At 55.0% G+C, this 12,290-nt stretch overlaps 1 protein-coding gene across 2 annotated transcripts in view; it reads left to right on the forward strand.

Annotated features, from left to right (window-relative positions):
• Positions 1-12,290, forward strand: part of TBX3 (T-box transcription factor 3) — a 90,874-nt gene that overhangs the window by 22,105 nt on the left and 56,479 nt on the right. The gene's annotated exons all lie outside the window — the stretch shown is intronic.

A 12,290-nucleotide genomic window follows, 5' to 3' on the forward strand; every position in this document is an offset into this window, starting at 1 on the left:
GCTCCTCTCCATTCCTCTCTCTCTCCTCCTGTCTTCTGTTTCTCTTTGCTGGTGTTGGCCCTCCCACCGACTCTCTCTCCTGCTGCCCCTTTTATTCTGTCGCAGACTCTTTACCTTATGTTTGTCCCTCTTGCCTCCCCCCTCCGCGGTCTCTGTCTCCTCTAACTGGCCTCCGTCTCTCTTCACATCCCCTCGCCCTTCTGCACCATGGACTCTATCTTTCCTTCCTCTCTGTCTCCCAGGACACCAGGAAAACCCAACCATTCCACAGAATGACCTGGAAACAGCAGCGTAGAAACACCACACAGGCCTGGGAGGCTCAGTCCAACGCAGAGCCCACCCAGAGCATGCAAGGCTGGGACGAAGCTGGCCACACCCTGTTCACCAGCTCCATCCCAAGAACCAGTCCGGGCTCACAGAGGACCAAGGTCAATCCCAGAAAGTACTGCTGAAGGGCACTGTCCCAAACCTTGCTGAATGGGAGGTGGTGGCTCAGCAGCCTGCTCCCCCTGAGAACCTTCCGGACTTGCAAATCGACTTCCAGTGCAACCTCCCAACGTCACTGGGGGGTGTCCAGCCCACCCTGACAAATCGACTCTTACCTTTCATCTGTCCCATTGGTTATCACAACCAAAAATGTCCCTTTAGCTGAATTCTTCAAGCCAAATGAGTCCACGTAGGTGGACGGTCAGGGCCTCTTTGCTGCAGCACAACACACACACACACACACACACACACACACACACACAAAGTGTCTACCAAGAACCCAGCATTTGCTGAGGCCATTTCCTTAAAATTATTTTAAATTTCTCAATAGACCCGTGAATATTATCAATCCTATTATTATCAGAAACTGGAAGAGTGAGATTCAGATGAAGGAAGTGACTTTTCCAAGGTCACCTAGCCAAGACCATGGGAGCCGGCTGGTCATCTACCTGCTCGTGTTGGAAAGAGCAGGAACCTGGCGCCAGACACTGCCGTCGGTGACCAGCCTCGCACTGGTTTACGTTAGAACGGGGTTTGGTTTCCAGGGCCAACCGTACCCTGTCACCCAGCTTCTAGAACAGCACCCCCGTGCAGAGACAGGATTTCTCTATAGGAAACTGCTTTTCTGGCCTGGGAAGCTCTGTTTTCTCTATTTAGGAACACCAGGCATTCGCATATTTAGATTTATTTTTTTTAGAAGGCAAATTTGGTATACAGGATCGTTTTCTGCCTTATTAAACTTTTCAGAAACTGTATCTCTTTTAAACAGCCCGTGGGGGCTCTTTCCCCACCAAATGCCTCCTCAAGGACATCTCCCTGTCCTCAGAGGCCCAAGCCAAAACACGGCACAGGAAAGCCCGGAGGAAGGGCGAGGCAGGGAGAGAGGTCTAATCATCGCGGAAGCTTTGAAAAGAATCTTGAGCAAATCCAGTTTGTCTAAAACGCATCCAGCATTTAACGTTTAATAGGAGCTGATCCAGTTAATGCGCCACATGCTTGGGGTAAATGGATCCTTCCCCTTTAAGGGCCTGTTGACGTTAGGTGAAGGAGAAAAACAGTTGTTATGATTCGGAAACTCAGGATGAACTCAATTAATCAATGCTGAGATGATTTGAATCATGTGGCAAATGCTTGGTCACCTCTCTGATATCCTATCCTCATCCCTCGGAAGATGCAGACGTGATTAATGTCACCTGTGACCACCACGTCTCCAGGCAAGACCCCCCCAAACCCAGCAGACAGAGAAACAAATTAGATCCAAAGGCAGGGGATCAGTTTCAGAGGGGACAGGCCCCCGGCTGGGGAGGGGGGTGGTCTCTGGGGGTGCCTGGCCAGGCCCAACTGTCACAGGCGGGCAAAAGATAGAGACCAGACCATATGGGGGCTGGGAGGCAGGAGCCCGGGAGTGAGGGCCTTGGACTACTCCCCAAGTCTCTGCCGGGCCCTGAGCACGCCTGCGTCCCCAGGGCCTCCTCTGCCTCTTAAGGTTACAGCCAGGCAAGTCTGCCCCAGACCTGGGCCGGGAGGAAGTGGGTTTTGGAGAGAGAGGGTGGGAGAGTGTTGATCAGAGTTATTTTGATTGCTTTGAAAGTCTGCCTGTTACACACACACACACACACACACACACACACATTTCCAATAGCTTCTGGAATTTGCCAGCCACACCGGGGACCCATTTCCTCCCCCTCCTTCCTTCTTTTCTCTCTCCTACATCTTCCACCATCTTTCTTTCATTCATTCAACAAACATTTCCAGAGGGCTGGAGGCACCTCCCGGGCTCTTCCAGAAAGAAGAGAAAGTCTCTAGGCTGATTTCTAGGAAAGATAAGCAGCAGGAGGTAGCAAGGACGCACATGTCCTCATTTTTCTCTTCTGCTTCCAACTCAGCCACCAGCCGAGGGAAAGAGCCTTAAACCCGCTCTGAGACTCCTGGACCAGCAGCCCTGACCCTAGGATGTCATCTGGCACCACCCAGCTATCACCGAGTTCTTCTTCCCCTGGGTCCCTTATCGACCTTTTCCACACTGTGTCCCCAGCATCCAGCCCCTGTGAACCTCTGTTGAGTACCTGAATGAAGAGCGGGCCAATCCGCCCTTTGATGTCACCCTGAGGACTGGACGCTGTGCCATTGGAAGGGGCAGGGGGTTGCTGGGAGCGTATGCAGTGGTCAGCACAACCCAAGGCTCCGGGGTCCGTCCCCAGCACCGCCCACAAGAAAGAACAACTTGCTTCCTTCCAGAAAAACTTAAAGATTACCTACGATGGGTTTCTCTAGGTTCCAAAGGGTTGAAGTCCATCACTCAGCGTGGTGGCTCTGGGACCTGCATTTCATCTGCATCTCTGGCTACTCCCGTGCACACTCCTCAGACAACCCTATTAAACATCTCCTGCAGCCACTGAGGCTCTGAGAGCAAGCGCATGACTTATCAGTAAGTGGCTGAAGAAGGTCATGCTGGCCCCAGTCTAGAAAATGAAGTGGAGAACCCAGAGGTAGAGAGGAGAGATGAGCTAGACCACCTAAGAATAGAAGTTCCAGAACCTTCTTTCTTATGAAAAGAGTTTAGTAGGGCTGGGGATAAAGCTCAGTTGGTAGAGTGCTTGTCTTGCAAGCACAAGGCCCTGGGTTCAATCCCCAGCACCGCAAAAAAAAGGGGGGGGGTGGGGTTTAGTGGACTTAGCACATGTTCACTGGGGTGTTTTAGAAGAACACACAGGGATTTCTGGGAGGCTAACCCAGGAGATGTAACTCAACAGTAGAGTGCTTGCCTGGTATGCACGAGACCTGGGTTCGATCCCTCCTACAGCAAATAAAAAAAAAAAAAAAAAAAAAAAAAAAAACAACTAAGCCTTCCTAGGGTTCGTTGTTCCATGGAAGGAAGGCCATTAAAATCAAGAAACAGGCAAGTCACAAAGCTGGAATGTGCGTGGGGAAAGAGTAATGAACAAGAGGAAAGAAAGTCCCCTTTCTGCAGTTCCTTCCTCCCTGTTTCTGCAAGCCCCTGAGTGGCCCCCAAACCTGCCTTCTGAAGGGACCAGGCTTACAGCTCCTCCCCTCCCAGGGCGCTCACTAGAGCATCTGGCCGCGCACCCTGGGCTCTGGCTGCGGCATCTGTTTGCAATGTTGGACGCGGTAGTTTTATTTCTGCTCGGCGGCATGATATAAACTATCCTGTTACACGCAGGCAGGCTGGGCGCGGAGCCGGCCGCTCTGCAGCCCTGTGCAGAGCGAAACGGAGTTAAATGAGCTGGTGGGCTGGGACAAGGCCCCTCGCGTCAGAGGCGATGTCTGCTCTCCTGGAAAGTTCCGTCCCCAGTTTGGGCCTTTGCTGATTGAATCCTAGCGTAGCTTCTGGCTGACCCCTGGAATCCACACCACCCACGATACCCATGCGGACCTAGGCTGGCCTGGGCAGGGACAGGCACACCCACCCACCCTCCACCACCACACCCTGCCTCATTTCTGAGGGCTACAGAGATAAGACAGAGCTATTTGTCACAAGGGTGTGAGTTAAAAGTTAAAAGCCTGACTTTGACTTTTCCACTCAGTCTGCTTGCCTAAAATTTTTTTTTCTTTTTTCTTTTTTGCTACTAGGGCACTTTACCATTGAGACAAGGGTCTTTATTTATTTTGCAGCGCGATCTTGCTCAGGTACCCTGGCTGGCCTCAAATTTGTGATCGGCCACTGAGCTGGACCTGGCGATGAATTCTTGCCATATGACCTTAAGCAAATATGTTCATCTCTCTGGGCCTCGGTTTTGGCATCAGTAAAATGGGACTTTTGCTCACATTACAGAACTATTCTGAACCTTCCAGGAGGCAGTATCTGCCAAGAGCTCAGCTGGGCACCGTGAGTGAGCTCTCTGTAAACATTAGCTGCTAGGATGCTTGAAGTGAAACTCAAGAAAGATTTGCTTGGCACTGGAGTGCCCCAGATGGAAAGAAATTCACCTCCTCCTGGGGTGGAAAGGAAATTGAATAGCTTTCCCCCAAAATTATAGAATCTTCTTGGGGTAAAAAATGGAGTCCCCAGCTTTTGGGTAGGGGACAGGCAGGCTTCCCCGCCTGACTTCCCAAAGAAACACATGGGAACAGTTCTGAGACTCGGTGGAGAGATGAGACGCCACAGCTCTGATTTCTTATCCTGGAAGGAAGCTGGGGGTGAAGGATCTGGGTGCCCCCCAATTTGCCCCAAGCTCAGCTACCCTGTAGGGGGGATCTGGACTCCTGCCCCACCACAGACAGCGGACCATGGGGTTGGACTCCTGCGGGTGGGCGCATGGAGCGAGGAGGTGTGCGCTGGGGAGGTTGTGCTGGCTGTGTACACCCAGGTGCACAGGCCCCTGCGCCCACAGCTGGACCCGGCTCTCTGGGTCCCGGATGAGCACCCACTTCAGGCCTTACCTTGCCTTGGACAGGGCACCTCAGATACCCACTCCAGACCTGAGAGGATGAGATTCTAAAAGGGGGAAGCTAAGGGCTGGAATGAGGTCGCTAAAAAACATTTAGAAAAGCCACTTTGTCTGGAAATAAAATTAATCCCATGACCAATGGTGGCTGAAGACCCGTATGCTGAGGCCTGATGGGCAGATGCCCCTGAGCCCGGGCCCGCGGCACGTGGACGGGCCTCTCCATCCCTGCGCTCAGGCGCAGTCTCACTACCTCAACTAGAGGCAGCGGAGGCGGGAGGACGTCCCCAGCCTCTATCTGGGCCTCTCCGCGCGACTTCCTCTCGAGGCCTCGCCCCGCCCGCCCGCTGGCCTGCGGATCGTCACTCAGCGGCCCTGCCGGGTCCGGCGCGGCCCCTTTGTTCGCGGCTCCCCGCCGCCACACTCCCCACCCCGCCTGGCCCGCAGGCCGGCTCACCCTTCCTCCTTCCCAGGCCCTGCAGCCAGCCGGCCTCGCCAGCCGGTGAAGCCCAGGAGGGCGCGGCCTCCCCGGGGAGCGCTGGGGCTGGGGGAGGCGGAGGAGCAGGATCGAGCTGGGCCGACGCCACGTGACTCCTGCTGCCATTACACCGCCACCGCTGGTCCCTCCACCCCAGGATCACTGGAGCAGCGGTAGCAGCCGCGCTAAGCAGCAGACGGGACCAACTTTGTGTTGAGGCCACACCCCATTCCTCGCTCGGAGTGGCCTTGGCTCAGTCAGTGGTCCGCCTGGGTCTGTGCCTGGCTGGGGTCTGCCTTCCAACTGCAGGGGTCAGGTCATGGACGGCTCGCCGCAGGCGCTAAGTTTTATGACCATCTCAGGGTCTGTAAAGTAATGCCGGAGGCCCCATCAGCTCCTCCCATCCAACTAACCCGGCACGCCCCCCACCCCAGCTTCTTTGGTGAGTGTGTGTGTTGGGGGGTGTTCCAGGGATTGAACCCATCAGTGCTCCACCACTGAGCCACATCCCAAGCCCTTTTTATTTTTGATTTTGACACAGGGTCTTGCTACTTGCTGAGGGCCCTCACTAAGTTGCTGAGCTGGGTTTTGAACTTGTGTTCCTCCAGCCTCAGCCTCCCAACCTCCCAGTGGGGTTGTAGGAGTGCAGCCACGCGTCCCACTGGCCTTGCCTGGCTTCTGAGATGGGACTGGTCAGAGGGGATTGGCCCTGGTCTGCTCTGGCTCTCTGACTGCTGACTGCAAGGCTAACTATGGCTTATGACTGGAAGGTGCAGGCCTTGCCTCCCAGCACCCAGTAGGTGCCTGGCCCTGCCTGGGGAGGGTTTTCTCCTTTGTATGTGTGTGGGGGGTGGGTTACTGGGGACCCACAGCCTCTCACAGGCTAGGCAGGCGCTCTACCACCGAGCCCCACCCCCACGCATGCGTAGTCCAATCGACTGTAACCCACAGTAGTTATCCGAGGTCCTCACCGCTGTGCCCCGGGAACTTCGTAGTGGAAAGGTCTGCTCCCCCACTGAGACACAAGGAAAGGAAATATCCGGATAAATCAACCCCAAGCATACACCCGTATATTCTGGAGATATTCCCAGAATAAATGATACCAGTCATGACGGGAACAGATCACTTCCTGAGACTCCGGCTGTGGGCATCTGTGATGGTCCAGCCTCACACCAGGATCAGGCCCGGTGCCGGATGTTCTCTCTGCCCATCTTCCGGCTCACGCCCTTTCTCTCCGCTGTCTCGCCCTTGCTGGCTAGCCTTTAAATAACAGCAGCAGTACTAGTACCGTAGAGGAGGAGCTGGCTGAGGAAGCAGCACAGGCCAGGTCGTGGTGGGCCTGTAATCTCTGCCTGCGCCCCAGAGCGCCTCCGGTTGGTTGTACACACAGGCCCCAGCAATAAGCTTTGGGCCTCAGAGACCCCCAGGCCAAGCCCGACCTTGACCTTTGTCCTTACAAGTCCCGGTGATAGGTTATAACCTACTCTCAGTGCGGAAGTCCTGTGATCTGGAACCCAGAGGCCCCTGGCACCTGCCAAAGCCAGAGTGCTGCTTCAGAGACCCAGCGACCTGCCCATCACCACCCTCACAGAACCTTGGGCCGGGGGACTAGTGCTGCTTGGCTGTGACTCTGGATCTTGGCTGTGGCTTCCCAGAGTATTGTGATCACTGAGGACCTTAGCGACTGAATCATTTCATGCCCTCAGCCACCAGGATTTCACTGCTGGAGAAACTGAGGCCCAGAGATTGCGTGATTTGCACAAAGTCACACAGTAAAGTTGAGGACAGAAGGAAAATCAAGGTCCCTCTGCGGCTCTCCCAGGCCACTGCCTTGCTTCCTCTCCCATAGCTCTGGGAGGCTCCCTGGCCTGGGAGGGGAGAGGACCTCCTAAAACCACCGAGTCTCCACTCCTGTCTCCTCTTCTGATTTGATGTAGGATCTGAGGTCTACTCCGCCCTCACCAGGTCTCAGTCTCCCCATCTGGAAGGTAGCCAGATCTGCCGTTCCAAGATTTTCTCATTCTGTTTTGCAGCCTGTATTAGAAAAGAAGAACCTGCTTCCATGAAAATGTGCCAGATTCACAGGAAGTTTGCTCTTACTATGAACCTCATCCCTCCTAGGGCAGGCCCCTGGCTGGAGATCTGAACTCCGAACAAATAGCATGTGAGAAAAAGAATTTAGTATATAGTAAGTGCTCAATAAATGTGGGCTGCTGTTATTTTTATTCTTATTAATACCACTTGATTTTATTTATTTATTTATTTATACAAGGGGTTGAACTCAGAGCCACTTAACCACTGAGTCACATCCCCAGCTCATTTTATTTTTTATTTTCAGACAGGATTTCACTGAATTGCTGAGGTTGGCCTCCAAATTTTGATCCTCCTGCCTTAGCCTCCCAAGTCTCTGGAATTACAGGCATGTGCCACCTTGTTCATCTCCTCCTTTAATTTTGAGATCTCCCACTATAGTCCCAACATCAGTCTCCTTTACTGCCCTTGGACAGAGAGGAGATGAGGTACGTAACGGAGCGTGGACAGTCCTCGGATTGCCTACTGCTGCCTCTGGCTAGATGCCCAAAGCCAAGGCTATACACCCTAGTGGAGGCCACCTTTGAAGTCACTGCCTTATGTAACCCCCTGTTCCCTCTCATCTTCCAGTGTGTCCCTAGAGCGACCTTGGGGAGGAAAACCATAGCCCTGGGCCAGCAAGCCTGAGGTTTCTTTTATGTGACTTGGGGGAGAACTGGGACAGCAGAGGCATGGATACTGCTGACCAAGAGTGTCTCTGCCCAAGTTTTAATCCTGCCACCAGCTCTTCCTAGCTGTGCGATCGTGGGCAGGTTGCTCAACTTCTGTGTCTCAGTTCCCATCTATCATGTAGAAAGTTCCTCATGCATAAAGACGAAGTGAGAAATAGGTGTCGGGTTAGGACATAGTAGCACAGTATTTGCAGTTGTTTTGGGTATTTAAAAATGCTACATTGAGCCATAAATAAGAATAATTGTCATTAAGAGCATTCACTTGCCAGGCATGTTGGTATGTTCCTGTGATCGCAGCTACTGAAGAGGCTGAGGTCAGAGGATGGCAAGTTCAAGGCCAGCCCAGGCAACTTAGTGAGACCCTGTCTTACTATTTATTTAAAAATAAATAAATAAAAAGGGCAGGAGGAATGTAGCTCAGTGTCAGAGCATCCCTGGGTTTGATTCCCAATATCTGCCCCTCACTCCCCCCCCCAAAAAAAAGAAAAGAAAAAGCATTTGCTTAAAAATAGATTTGTGGGTTGGGCTGTAGCTCAATGGTGAGCACTTGCCTCCTATGTGTGAGGCACTGGGTTCCACCCTTAGCACCACATAAAGATAAACAAATAAAATAAAGGCATTCTGTTCATCTACAACCACCAAAAAATATTTTTTTAATTTAAATATTTTTAAAAAGCAGATTTGCATTCAAGACTGAGAAATGGACCTCGTGGCTCAGCCTCAGTTTCCCCCATCTGTACAATGGAGGGAACAGCTCTCAGCCAAGAAGCTGGCTGGAAACTGAGCAAGGAGGGAACAGCAGTCAAGGCCCAGGAGTCGCCGAAGGTCCACCAGCTGGAATCGCCTCCTGGTGCGTCTCTCCCACCTTGGTTCCCAAGACCTCTCATGTGAGTGAGGGGCTGTTCACACGTGTTTTCAGGCAGGCACCCCCAGAACCCTCGAGAAGACGGGCATGGGGCAGCTATTCGCGAGTTCCACTCCCCTCTCCCATCTCGCCCACCGCCTGAAAGCGCCGGATGCCCGGGAACTCTCAGGGTAACCGGCTCCGCCTGCCCTCGCGGGTGTAGACCGAGACTGGCGGGGACTAGCAGGAGGAAGGATGTGTGCGCAGCCTTCAGGCGACTTGGCGGGCGGCTCCGGGGAGAGTCCAGATTGAAATTACACGGAGAAGGACGTGCCGATCAGCCCTGATGCTCGTAGAAAACAAGCGAGGTGACCGCGAGGAGCGACCACGCTCCCAGAAGGCAAGTGGGAAAGTTCGCGAACGGCGCGCTTCACAGCCTGGCCGGGAGCGCAGAGGCGGCGGCCCGCGTCGGGGTCGCGGGACTGGGCCCTGCGACGCGGGGCTCCTGCGCGCTGCCCCTCCCGCCACGGACCTGGGCTGGGGCTGGGGTCTCGAGGAGGATGGTCCCGCTGGCCCAGGCAGAGCGGGGGTTAGTTCCGAAAGGCAGGCCGGCCGGAGCATCCCTTCTTTGGAGGTCGGCATTTGTTTGGGTTTTATTCGAAGAACACTCGGGAAACCTCGGCATTTCAGGGGGCGGAATTACAGGGTCCGATGGAACCTTCCAGAGCGAGATCCAGGCCTCCCTCTGCGGCGCCCTCGCCCCAGGGCGCCTTTCATGGCCTCGGGCTTCCACGTGGGAGCAGGTGAGGTCGACTCTTGGCCCCACACAGGGCGCCTCACCAGGAAAACCAGACCCCGGTTGCTGGGCGCAGGGGAAGCGTCCACGCCGGCTCCTCTGGTCCGGGTCCCCATCCGCAGCCTCCTTTGTACAATTCATTAGCTTCACAGGATAATTCCCGGACACTTTAGAGAAAAGCCTGGACATTAACCTCACGGCCCGGGCGCTGCCCGATGTCACCACAAGTGGAGTGTTCTCGGAAAAGCAACCGCGCCAGCTCCCGAATCCCGGCAGCCCCTCGGCGGGCTGTGCCAGCGTCGACGGTCTCACCCCGCCGGGGTCCACGTAGGAGAGACATTTTCTATAAACCACCGACTGGCGCTCAGCCGGAGATTGGTCCTGATGCAGGACTCTGAAGCTGCTTCCACAGCTTCCAACCCCTGTGGAGTGCCCGCCACGCGGGGCGCGGAGGTTTTGGAGGTCAGGCTGCCCCACAGGCAGGCTACCTGGAAGAGATGGAGCTGGCGTAAACCTGGGGTTTGCAGGGTTAGAGATGGGGCGAGGTTTAAGCTTGCTGACCTCTCTGTTCAATCCACCTCTGACCCAGGATGGCCTGGTGGATGGAGGGCTTGGCATGCGCCCTCCTGCTCTCACCGAGTTAAAGATAGCTCCTCGCCCCCATCCTTTCCCGGTCCTCACTGGGTCAAAGCCAACCCCTCCCCCCGTCCTGCCTTCTCTCCCCACCCCCTTCCTCGGAGGAAGCCAAAAGCTTCACCATGTAGTTGCCAGGGGATCCAAACCCACACCTTCTCATAGAGCGGCCATATCAGTGGCTCTTGAACATGAGGAAGCTTGGCAATCGCCTGAGACCTCCTGGGGCGTGAGTCGGTGGCAGAGCGCTGGCCCAGCCTGCCAGAGGCCCGAGTTCCATTCCAGCACCAACCAACCAACCTAGATTTCTGGGCCCCATCCCCCAGGGCGCCTCGCTCATTTTTTAACAAGCTCCTCGGAGAGGCTAATGCTGCTGGTCTTGAACACGCGTTGGCAACGACGGCTCTGTGGGGTGGATGGACCCTGGACTCCTCCTTCATCGGCTGTCTACTTATTATACCCAGGAGCAGAGCGCAAGTCCCTTAAAGGTGAACACACAAGCCTTCCCCGTAGGCCCCCAGCGCCTAGTACAAGGCTTGCATACAAGTGCTTAATGAATGTTGGGTGTAATCGTGAATGCTAAAGCAACTTCACTGCGGTCTACAGAGGTTTCCTGCGTGCCTGGCGCTTTCCTGGGCCCATCAGGAACAGCAGTTGCCTTAATGCTAATGACGACGTAGGAGTTAAGATCCCCATCGCTCAGGGCATGCCAGGGACTCAGAGAGGGGCAAAGGAGCATGGGACTGTCGCCCAAGCCCTTTACGGCAGGTAAAGGAGGAAAAGGGGGCGGGATTGCAGCTAGCCGGTGACCTGCGCCCCCAGGGTCCCAACGGTGGAATGCGCCCCTTACGCACTCACCTGTTTACAACCCGCAGCGCAGCGCTTTGGTGCGCTGGTGTGCGCATGTGCGTGCACCCCACTGGGAGAGACCCAGCGCTCCCCGGGCTGAGCTTTCTGCCCTGGAATCACCCCAGTCTTTCCAGAGTCCCCAGAACCCGCACCAGTGCCTCAGGGCGTCTCAGATTCCGAAGGATTCCACAATTTAGGGTCAAGAGGAACAGCCTATCGGAACAATGGGGGTGGCATGGACGATTTTGGCCTTCCGGGTAGCCAGAGCCTCCGTTGGGAGAAAACTCACCCGCTTGAGGGCCCTGGGCTGATGCCCCCGGCTGAGCGGGGAGCGCGCCCTGGAGAGCCCAGGCGCCCGGCCCACAGCCTCCAGGCAGTGGTGGGACCAGAGCGTCCCGCGTTCGGACTACACGGAGCCCCTGAGTTCAGCTCCAGCGCGGAGTGCGTGTTCCCGGGCCATCGTAAAAAGATTTACAAGACTATGTTAAACTGGCAGTAAAAACAATTAACTTTAATGGCACCTGGGTGGGTGGTTGGGTGGGTCGGAGGGAGGCCAGTCCTTCCTCCCCTCCAGACCAGGAAGTCAGGTGAGGGAGGGGACCCCCACCGTCAGCCCCTTCCAGTTTCTTCCCTTTGTGGCTCCTGATAGCCTCCCACTGTCCTGGAGGTCAAAGGTTCAAGGTTAAAGCCAAGAGGACTGGACGTGGGGGCTACTGGAGAGTCCAAGCCCCCCTGGATGGGCCCAGCTAATTAACCCCTCCACGACTCAGCCTTCTCGGCTAGTAAATGGGAATTGGGGGGTTTTAAACCCCCTTACTCCGGGTTGCAAGCACTTCAAATAACCGTGACTTCAGGTGCCTCTGGTCATTCCTGGTCGTTATTTATTTGTTTATTTTAGGCCGTGTGAGTTTAATCACGTTTGTTTCTTGAGCTCCAGGCTCCCCAGGTGTAATAGAAGGCAAATCCAGGTCTGTGCACAGGTCACAGCTGCCTTCCAGAGCCCTCGCTCGGCCAGGACGGCTTCAACGTTGGTTTC

The sequence above is a fragment of the Sciurus vulgaris genome (genome assembly GCF_902686455.1).
Source record: "Sciurus vulgaris genome assembly, chromosome: 8".
NCBI lineage: Eukaryota > Metazoa > Chordata > Mammalia > Rodentia > Sciuridae > Sciurus > Sciurus vulgaris.